This window comes from Chrysochloris asiatica, unplaced genomic scaffold (assembly GCF_000296735.1).
Source record: "Chrysochloris asiatica unplaced genomic scaffold, ChrAsi1.0 scaffold00317, whole genome shotgun sequence".
NCBI lineage: Eukaryota > Metazoa > Chordata > Mammalia > Afrosoricida > Chrysochloridae > Chrysochloris > Chrysochloris asiatica.
In genome coordinates, this window is record NW_006408835.1 from 187235 (window position 1) to 198640 (window position 11406).

Here is an 11406-nt window from a genome sequence, read left to right on the forward strand (position 1 = left end):
TTCTGTTGTGTAGAGGGTCGCTATGAGTCAGTAACAACTCAATGGCACCTAACAACAACTTAATCATGTGGTGGAAATTAAGACATTGGATAGAAAGCCATATCAAGTATATTCAGGGTACAACCACAACCATCCATGATGTCTAACTCTTCTAAGAACACATTGAAATAAACATCTTTTCCTTATTTTTAACTTGTGAAAATAAGAGCTCTGAAAGTTAGTGATTTTTCTCAGGTGACAGAATAGAATTGAGACTCAAACTCATCTTATTTGAACCTAAAGTTTATCCACCCCCCCCCATTACATATCACTGCTTTTTATTTTCTAATAAAGCTATGTTAATATCCATTGCCTTACTGTGCCAAAACTTTGCAATATTTTACTATTTATATATAATTTCACTGTATATATTGTTCATAGGGGTTTCAAAGTTGAGATTGGAGGGAACAGTTTTTTAAAGCTAAGAATCACGACATTTAAGAACATAAACTCTACCTTTTCCCCAAGGATTCTAACTGTTCTGACATCTGATCAAGCAAAGTAGTGGTTTGGAACACATTCATATTCCACTTATCTTGGATGTTTTTAAGATACCAATACTTTACCTGGAGCAGCCATAAAGAGCATTCAGTAGAGGCGCTGCTCTCTGTCACTTCCCATGAATCATCACAGACATCACTGATTCTCTACTACTGTCAGCAGTTAATGGCTTAGAAAAACCCAAGCAAGTTAGAAATGATCACATTTCCCTATCTTCAAAGATAGTCAATTGAGACAGCTAAGATTGGATTTTCTTTCTGGTTGACTGTTTGGACTTTTTTGTTTTTAAGTACCAATCTTGCTAGAAGGTAAAACTCAAAAGTGTTCTTCCTTTTGATGACTGCTTTTATCCCTTTGGCAGAATTACTTGATCACTCTGTGTTTTTATAGTTCTCTACTAATATCTCTTTAACAAAAGAATCAAAGGAAATGCCAAGGCTTTGAATCCTGGCTGGTATTGGAACTACTGGAAAAGCAGATGTTTGCATGTGGGAAGGATGATGAAGAAGGGAGCACCAAAAGTGTTTGTAGGAAGAGGACAGGAGTTCTGTGGTCCTGGCTCCTTCTCCCTTTTATAGGTAGTAGGTGAAACAAAAGAAGATATGGTAACAAATAGGGAAAATGTGAAAGAATACAGTGAATGAAGAAGTTGTTCATCTTTGTCTAGTCATTGGAGATAATTTCCATCTCCAAGGCCATATTTTTCAACTATTACTTCTTCTGTGTTTTCAACTTCCCCATTCCACTAATTAGTAATTATCAACACAACTTGATTGCATGTTTGATCAATTTCAGACTGCAGAAGATGTTTAAATCTTCAGTTTCATAGTCTTTGGCATTAGAGATTGATGTCTACAGTTAAGTAACAGTCATATTAACTGGTCTTATTGGTAGACCATGTATTTTATCATATCATTGACAGTGTTGTACTACAGGGTAAATCTTGAAATGTCCTTTTTTGATGATGAATGTGATGCCATTTCTCTTCAATTTGTCATTCTCAGCATAGTAAACCATTTAATTGTCAGTTTCAAAATGGTCAATGTCTGTTAATTTCAGCTCACAAATGCCTAGAAAATCAATATTCATGTGCTCTATATAATTTCTGAGACCTTCCAATTCTTTTAGCTTGATATTGTTGTGCCACATCATAAAAGGAAAGTCTTGAAAACTATGTTCCATCCATGTCACTAAACTCAACTCTACTTTGAGGAAGCAGGTTTTCCCCTGCTGTATTTTGAGGACCTTCCAACTTAAGGGCTTCATCTTTTGTCACTATATAAGATCATATTTGATACACATCCTAAGGTTTCCAGTGGCTAATTTTTCAGAAGTGGACAACCTCTTACTTCTTCCCTGTCTTAGTTTAGAAGCTCCATTAAAATTTGTCCACCATAGGTGACCGTGCTGGTATTTGAAATACTGGTAGCATAGCTTCCAGCATTGCAGTAACATGCAAGCCAGCACAGTAAGCAAAAGGGCTTCCATATTATGGTAGTCAACTAAAGAATGTTAGTTTTTGTACTTTACCTATCTTGTGGTGCTGTGGGTTAATGCACCAGACTGCAAAGCCGTTTGAACTGCAAGGTCGGCAGTTCAAACTCACCAGCCACTCCTTGGAAACCTGATATAGGGTCGCTATGGGTCAGAATCGACTTGACGGCACTTAACAACAACAACAAAAATGCCTTTACACAAACTCACTCCATCTCTTCTACTCTTCTTTTTTATTAGTACATAGCTACTCTGATCTGGAGTTTCATTAGAAAATAATATACATCAGGGATAAAGACAGGGATCACACAAAGTTAAAGTGGCCAATTATACAAAATATATAACTACCCTTAACAGAGAATCAAAAGAAGAGGAAAAATCAATAGAACTGGAGGAAGAAACAAATTAGTTCATTAGTATAGTTGAAGACTTCAGCAGTCTTGTTACTGATAAATAGTTGTTTTGTTCTTAAGTTCCGTGGAGTCATTTCCAACTCATAGTGACCCTGTTTAGGGTTTCTGAGGAGCATCTGGTAGGTTGGAACTGCTGGCCTTGTGGTTCACAGTCTAGTCCATTTCCTACAATGCCACATCAGGTGTCCATTACTGAGAGATTAAATAGGTAAAAATTAAGTGGATGTAGTTGACATGAGCACTTAACATTTATTTATATTGCTGTTGTTGTGTTCCACTAGTTCTAATTCATAACAACCCTGTATAGGCTATCTAGGAGCAGCTGGTGGATTTGAACTGTCAGTCTTGGGGTTACTAGACCAATGCTTATCCTACAGCACCATACCATGACTCATTTATTTATATGTTGTTCTAATGTGCTGTCAAGTTGACACTGACTCATAGCAATGCATAGGGTTTCCGAGGAGCAGCTGGTGGGTTTGAACTGCCAGTGTTGTGGTTTGCAATCCAGTGCTGATCCTACAGCATCACACTGGAGTCCCATTTATTTTTATAGCACCTATTTAATTTTTTATTTCCTAGTTTTTCTTCAGATCTCCAACTTTTAAAATCTGGTCAGATACACTCAAAGCCTTGCCACACCATTCCTTCATCTACATGAACCCCAGAGGTAGTTAATATCTGTATTTTATGATGTCTAGTTTTCCCAAGCATGCCTTGATGCCTTGTCCATAGCCATAAACTGCATATGAATATTTTATACTTTTTAATAATTTCATTGATTGTACACAACTGTATTTAACTTTTGCAATTTTCTTCCGTCTTTTAACATTATGTTTTGAATATTTTCTATGTGGATAGACATAAAACTGGTTAATTTATCTTACTTTGGGTGTTGTTCTCTACTCTTGTCTGTAAGAAATTTTTAGTTATTCATGTCTATAAAAACCCAAGCTCAACTGCCATTGGGTTGATTCTGCCTAATAACTATCCCATTGGAACAGCCTCATAAGGATTCAAATCTGTAAATCTAACATAAGCAGACCATCACATTTTTTTTCCACCAGAAGTTGGCGGGTTCAAACTGCTAAACATTTTGGTTACAAGCCAAATCTTGGACCACTGTGCCATCAGGGCTGCTCCATTCATACATACCTATTTAAAAAAAAAAAAAAAAAAATTAACACACTGTCATTGAGTCAATTTCAACTCAAAGTAACCCTATAGAAGAGAGTGGAGCTCCGCCGTAGAGTTTCCACCCCTGTAAACCTTCACAGTGGCAGACTGCTTCATCTTTCTCCAGTAAAGTGGTTTAATGGGTGTGAACTGACAAACACCAATCTTTTCTTAACAGTCCAATGTTGAACCCACTGTGCCATCAGATCTCCTTTATTCGTACCTAGTAGGACTTCTGGTGTGGTGCTATTGGATTGCAAAGTCGTTTGAACCACAAGGTTGGTGGTTCAAACTCACCAGTCATTACTTGGAAACCTTATACTGGGTCACTATGGGTCAGAACCTACTCAAAGGCACTTAACAACAACATTGGTAGCAGTGGCGGTGTCCCATGGAATCGGTTCTGACTCATAACAACCTTGTACAGGGTTTCTGAGGCTGTACATCTTTATGGGAGGAGAAAGCTTCATTTTTCTCTCGTGGAACAGCTGGTAGTTTTGAACTGCTGACCTTGAGGTTAGCAGCCCAATTCATAACCACTAAGCTACCAGAGCACCTTTTTTCTATATTATCATATTATAATACTGTACTAAATATCTTTATATGTGCACTTTGTTCACATGTGTGGGAATTTCTAGAGAAATCCTTTGAAGTAAACTGATGAAGTAAAGCCTGTTAAGATTTTCTAAACATAGCAAAATTATTCTTAAAAATGCTTATGTCATTTCAGCTCCAACACACAAATAGCTTATAAGTCATCAGTTCCATCCTTACAAAAAGAAAAAAATGCTAAATCAACTGAAAATCAATCAATTTTTGTGGACCTAAAATGAAAATTTCAAGAAAAACTATCATCCTCAAATCTGAACAAATGTAAATACAGAGAACCATAGTCAAGATCAACTTACCTTAAGCAAAAACTGCTGAAGCCATAAACTCTTGAGAATACTTAAATATTAATCTTGATGAATTATCTCTGGTTGAGTGTGTATTAGTTTGAGAGGGAGAAACTTTTGAGGGCCTACTTACATTTCTGTTTTTAACATCCAGAAACCCACTAGGTTCTTAGAATAAAGAACCAAGAAAAATCTCCTCTTCTATATGACATGGGAAGGGGATGTGTTTCACTAACCATTTTGAAACAAATTCCCAACATTCTCTATAACAAAGATTCTTCTCTAAATAGAAGGCACTTAACCATAACCTTATCTCATACAGAAGAAAGGGTGTTTATCCAACTACACCATCTTTTATCTTTCCTGCTCTATAACTAACTAAACAACAACAACAACAACAAGACAGAATAAAACAGGACACAATCTCCCTAAAAGAAAAGAATGTTATTATAAGATCATAAAACATTTCCCCTCACCCATAGTTTACCACTGTATCAATAGGAATCAAGTCAAATAGGAGGCTTCAAAAACCTTTTTATAAAAATAGAATTAAAAGATAGTAGAATTCTTCCATAAAGTTTTGGAATCTCATTGTAGAAAAATAATTCTAAATATAAAAAAGAAATATGCAATCAAGAGAAAACAGTTCCAATAGAAATATATCCAATTTAAGCTATAATGACTTCAAATGTAAATGACCTAAAAATAACAATTATACAAATATTGTCAATGGATATTAAAACAGAAAAAGTGGTCATACTCTCTATTGCATACATAAAACCGACTTTGAATATGGAACCACAGGTAAAGTGATGGAGAAAGACATACCATACTAACAGTAATCAAAAGAATTTGTCAATAGCTATGTTAATTTCAGGAAAGCATGGTTTAGAGCAAGGGAAAATATCAGGCACAAAAAGGAGTATCAAATAATGATTAAGGTGTCAACTCTTTAAGAAGATGTAACAATTCTTAAAATATATTCACCTAAAAATTTCATGTTAAAACAGAATGAAAAAGCTGATAAACCTGAAAGGAACAATGCATAAATCCACTACTATAATGGGAAACTTCAACATTTTCTTTTCAGTAGTTGATAGATTAAGCAATTAAAAACTTAAGTATATAGGTGTATTTGTGTCCTGGCTGACACTCACGCTGCTGACATGTCCTGCTACCTGTGGGCCCCCTTGTCCCCTCCAGCATGTCTCTGTTGGTGGGGAATGTGGTTAATGATACTGGATCTGAAGATTACATCAAGCATTTGGTCGTTATAGTCCTATGTTGTTGTTGTTAAGTGCCGCCGAGTCGGTTCCGAACCATAACGACCCTGTATAGGGTTTCCAAGGAGATGCTGGTGAGCTTGAACCATCAACCTTACAGTTCAAATGGCTTTTCAGTCTGGCACATTAACCCACAGTGCCACACCAGGACTCCTATAGTCTTATAGTTGATGTTTATGTCCCACTTGATTTCTACACTTGACATCCAGGAGAATCAGTTTATGTTCAGTTGGAGGATGTTCATGATGCTGAAGATGCTTTACAGAATTTGGATGGAAAATGGACTTGTCAATGTTAAATTGAAATCCAATTTGCACAAGAAGACACTCAATCAGATGAAAGCCAAAGAAGGAAGGAATGTGTAAAGTTCTTCATACTATGATGATCATGACAGATACAGGCCTTCTAGAAGCCAAAGTTAGGAAAGAAAGAGCTCAAGTCACTCTTTTGGTTACAACTATAGAAGATCATATGGACTCCTGGTGTGGTGCTGTAGGATCAGTGCTGGACTACAAAACACAAGGTCATCAATTCAAACCCATCAGCTGCTCCTCAGAAACTCTATACAGGGTCACCATGAGTGGAGTCAACTCAAGGGCACTTAACAACAAAATAGAAGATTTTATAGTCCTAGAAACTGTAGACTGACTAGAAGATCATGGTGTAGTAGAAGTCCTTCCAACATGCTAGATTCAAACAATGAAATCCATCTTTTTCAAGATCTAAATCCAATTCAAGATCATAGGCCAAGTCCCAGCCTAAGAAAGAAAGAAAGGCTAAATCACGTTCTAGGCCTGCATCTCACACCAAAACTAAAGATGCCTCTAAAACAAATACCAAAGCACATTGCAAGTCTAGCTCAAGATATGAAAAGGAATCAAGGTATAAAACAAAACAGGATCCAAATCTATGTCAAAATCTAGATCAAGGTCTTGGACTAGACTTAAATCCAGTGGCCACTAATATATAAGCCATGAGGTTTTTAGGCATGTATCATTTATTTACTCATAGTTTTGTTTACTTAAATGATCAGGAACACAATGCTGCAATGATGCTCAAAAAACACTTGTTAGTTTTCCCCATACTAGACAATGGTTATAATTATATGCTGTTGAGAAGCAAGTTAGACAGCTACCAGTTTGTGGTGTCTCTGTATGTTTTGTAGATTCTCATTTTTTATGTTCGTAGAATCGGTGAAAAGATGTTGGTGGTAGTGATTATGTGCTGTAGAGTCAGTTCAGACTCATAGCGACCCTGCATAGGGTTTTTAAGCCTGTAAATCTTTATGGGAGCAGAAAGCTTCACCTTTCTCCTGCAAAATGACTGACAGTTTTGAATTGCTGACTTTGAGTTTAGCAGCCCAAGTCGTAACCACAATGCAATGTTGTCTTATGAAAAATAAGCTTTAGAATCTATTCTTGGTAGTACTATTAACCTAGAAATGTAGCTTGTTAATAAAATAGAATAATACAGAAGTGAGGGGGTAGCCACAGGACAACACAGACTGGTCAGACACATTTAGGTTCAGGGTGGACTTTTCTAACTTAGATACATATTTAGGTCCATAATAATAGTTTATTTCAATCTACAATATAGTATAGTTCTTTTGTTAGCCCTGCTTTCATGGGGGAATGATGCCAACTGTGTTAAGTAACATTTTGGGGAAGATTTGACTTTTTACTAAAACATGGATACTTTACTGCTTTTGTCTGGTTTCTATGAAGATTTGAAAGAGAAATGTCGGAAAAACTTGCCTCAAGTTTAAGCAGATCAATGCTGGCAGAGATAATTTTAGGGGGAAAGTGTTCTTTTGTAGTTACTCTAAATTTTAACAAGTGTTGCTGAACATAATATTGCTTAGTTTTCTTACAGCTGCTAGAAGCAAGTAAATTGTTCCAAAGCCGGTTTTCTTTGTATGTATGAATAGTGGAAAAGAACTGAATTGTGATGCTTATAGCTCTCAAATGATGTATGTGTTTACATTAAATTCTACTGACATCTTTATAAAACTGGCTTTCTCTTTACACTTCAAGTCTATTTAACGGGAGGCAAGTTGAAAAGCAACACTCCCATAGCTAGGTAACTCTGGTACCAGGAGATTTAAAATAATCTCGGAAAAAGAATTATTCCATGGTAAGCAAGAATGACTTCTCTTGAGTTTTACATTCTCATTGTAGATTTGGTCATACCTGACTAAAAATGATAAACATAGCCATTTATAATGTCTACTATTTCTCAAAAAGATAATTTGGGGTGCAATAAAAGTGACTTGACAAGTCTAATTTCATTTCAGAATTAAAGCTTTTAAAAACCCAGATTGCTTGCTTACAAATCAAAGTAAGGAACATTGTGGAAAAACAATGCCTTTTAGGGGATTATTGTTTTCAATTTTAGTTTTAGTTATCTAGGGCTGCCTCTAAAGAACAAAAGGTAGCTTTAAAACAGTCTGTGGAATGCCTTTTGAAGAACTGAGTCTAAAACCTTTATATATTTGATTGAACTTTCATTCCTTTACTGTTTGCAGTTAATGTTCATGTTCTGCATGCTGTCATTTATAGGCACGTGTTTTTGGTTTTTTTTTTAGATTTTCCTGGATATGTAGTTTAAACAACAAAAAGTATTATTTAAAACTCTAGCAATGATTTACAGTTCTAGCAAAGAGTAAAATTGTAATGTTAACCTTTGTATTTTCTTTCTTATAGAAGCTTCTAAAGGGGTATTTTTAATTTTTTTTTTTAACAAATATTGTGTACAACCTTTAAAACATCAATGTTTGGATCAAAACAAGACCCAACTTATTTCCTGTTTGCTGTAAATTAAACAAACATGCTATGATATAAACAAAACGAAGGGAAAAAATTAAATATATAGAATAAGTCTATACTGTTGACCTGAATAGCAATACCATCAACACTAGACATTTATAAAACACTGTATCCAACAAAAGGATAATTAATATACATTCTTTTAAGATTTCTAAAAACATTCACTAGTTCTGTGTCATGGATCGGAGTTAGGTGTGTTAGTACTGCTTCCAACTCATGGCAATCATGTATATAAAAGAGCGAAACACTGCGTGGTCCCATGCTATCCGCAAAACCATTGCTTTGTTTGAACCCATTGGTGTAATCACTGGATCAATCCAGTTCTTTGAGGGTCTTCTTTGATTTTCACTGACCTTGTGCTTTTCCAAGAATTATATTCTTTTCCAGGGACTGATAGTATATCCAAAGTACATAAGACAAAGTCTCAACATCCTCACTTTTAAGGAATAGTCTAGCTGTGTGTCCTTCAAGACAGATTGAATTGTTTATTCAGACAGCCCATGCATGCTATAGTCAACATTCTTCTCCAACACCATAATTCAGAGGCATTCATTTTTCTTCCATCTTCTTCATTTATTGTCCACCTTTCACCTGCATAGCAGGTGGCTGAAAAGTTTCCTTTCTTGTACAAATATTCCCTCAATTTTAAGCTGGACTTCTAAGAAGTGTGTCTGTGTATGTCCATATATACTGAGGGAGTGCTGTGGCCCCATATGATAAGAACTAGACTGCAAAGCACAAGATCCATGGTTTGAGCCAGTCAGTCACACCATTGGAGGAACATGAGACTTTCTGCTCCCAAGAAGATATAAAAATCCTCGGAAACCCTATACAGTGTCAATATGAGTCAGAACCGATTTGAAAGCACTTAACAACAATAACATATATACGGAGAGAAAGACAGAGTGATCTTGAGATGCCGTTGTTGTGTGTTTAGGTGCCCATTGAGTCAGTTCCCACTCATAGCAATAATTACCCAAAAGAATGAAACACTGCCCAGTCCTGCACAATCCTCCTGGTCCTTGCTATGCTGGAGCCATATGTTGTTGCCAATATGTCAATCCATCTCTTAAAGGCTCTTTTTTTTTTCAGACTCTCAATTTTACTAAAATTGGTGCTTCCTGGCCACATGCCCAAAGTACGGAAGACAAATGCCACTGTTCTCCTTTCTAAAGAACATTATGGTTGCACTTCTTTCAAGACGGATTTGTTTGTTCTTCTGGCATTCCATGGTATTTTCAATCTTCTTCACCAATGCCAAAATTCAACTGTATTCATTATTCTACAGTCTTCTTGACTAATTATCCTGGTTTCACATGCATAGGAGGGGTTTAAAAATATCATGGCTTGGGTAAACATATTTTAGTTCTAAAGTGACAACTGTGCACTTTAACTCTTTAAAGAGTTCTTTCGCAGCAGATTTTCCAAATGACACACTGCTGCTTCCTTGAATGTTCACTGTAGATCTGAGAAAAAAGAAATCTTTGACAGCTTCAGTCTTTTCTCCATTAATCATGATGTTATTAATTGGCCCATTTGTCAGAATTTTTGTTTTCTTTCCACTGAGGAGCAATCCATGTTGAAAGCTGTAGTCTTTGTTCTTCATCGGTAAGTATCTGAATTCCTCTTCTCTTTCATCAAGTAAGGTTGTTCTATCTGCATATCACAGATTGTTAATGAGTCTTCTTCTAATCATCATGCCACATTCTTCTTCATATAATTCAGTCTCTCAGATGAATAAATATGGTGAAAGGATACAATCCTCACATAGCTTTTCCTGATTTTGAAACCTTCAGTGACCCCTGGTTCTATTCTAACGATTGCCTCTTGGCATAAGTACAGTTCCTCGGGAGCACAATTAATACCTATTCTTCACAATGTTATCCAAACTTTATTATGAATTGTCATTGTTGTTAAGTGCTGTGGAGTCAGTTCCAACCCATAGTGACCCTGTATACAGTTTCCAAGGAGTTACTGGTGAGCTTGAACCACCAACCTTGTGATTCAAACTGACCTTTGCATTAATAGTGTATCAACCCACAGTGCCACACCAGGTCAAATTCCTTTGCATAATAAATAAACCACAAGTAAACATCTAATTGGTATTCTCTGCTTTCAGGCAAGATCCATCTGAGGTCAGCAGTGATATCTCATTTTTCCACAGCCTCTTCTAAATCTGGCATGAATTTCTGGTAGCTCCTTGTCCATGTACTGCTGCTACAATTTTTAAATTTTTCTTCAGCAAAATTTTACTTGCTTCTTTTATTAATGATGTTGTTTGATGAATTCTGCATACGATTGGGTCTCCTTTCATTGGAATGAACACAAATGCAGATCTCTTCCATTGGGTTAGACAAGTCTTCTAAATGTCTTAGCCTAGATGAGTGAGTGCTTCCAGTGCTGGTTCAGTTTGCTAAAACATTTCAATTTGTATTCTTTCAATTCCTCTACCCTTGTTTTTTGCCTTCAGTATAGCTTAGACTTCTTCCTTCAATATCTGTTTTTGATCATATGCTACCTCTGGAAATGGTTGAACACTGACCATTTCTTTTTGGTACAATGACTCTCTCTATTCCTTCCCTCCTTTTCTGATGTCTCTTGTGTCGTTCAACCTTTTTCCCATGTTGTTGTTAAGTACCATCAAGTTGGTATCGACTCACAGTGACCCTACACACAACAGAATGAAACATTGACCGATCCTGGGCCACCCTCACAACTATTGCTATGCTTGAGCCCATTGAGACTGCCACTTTGCCAATCCATCTCACTGGGGGTCTTC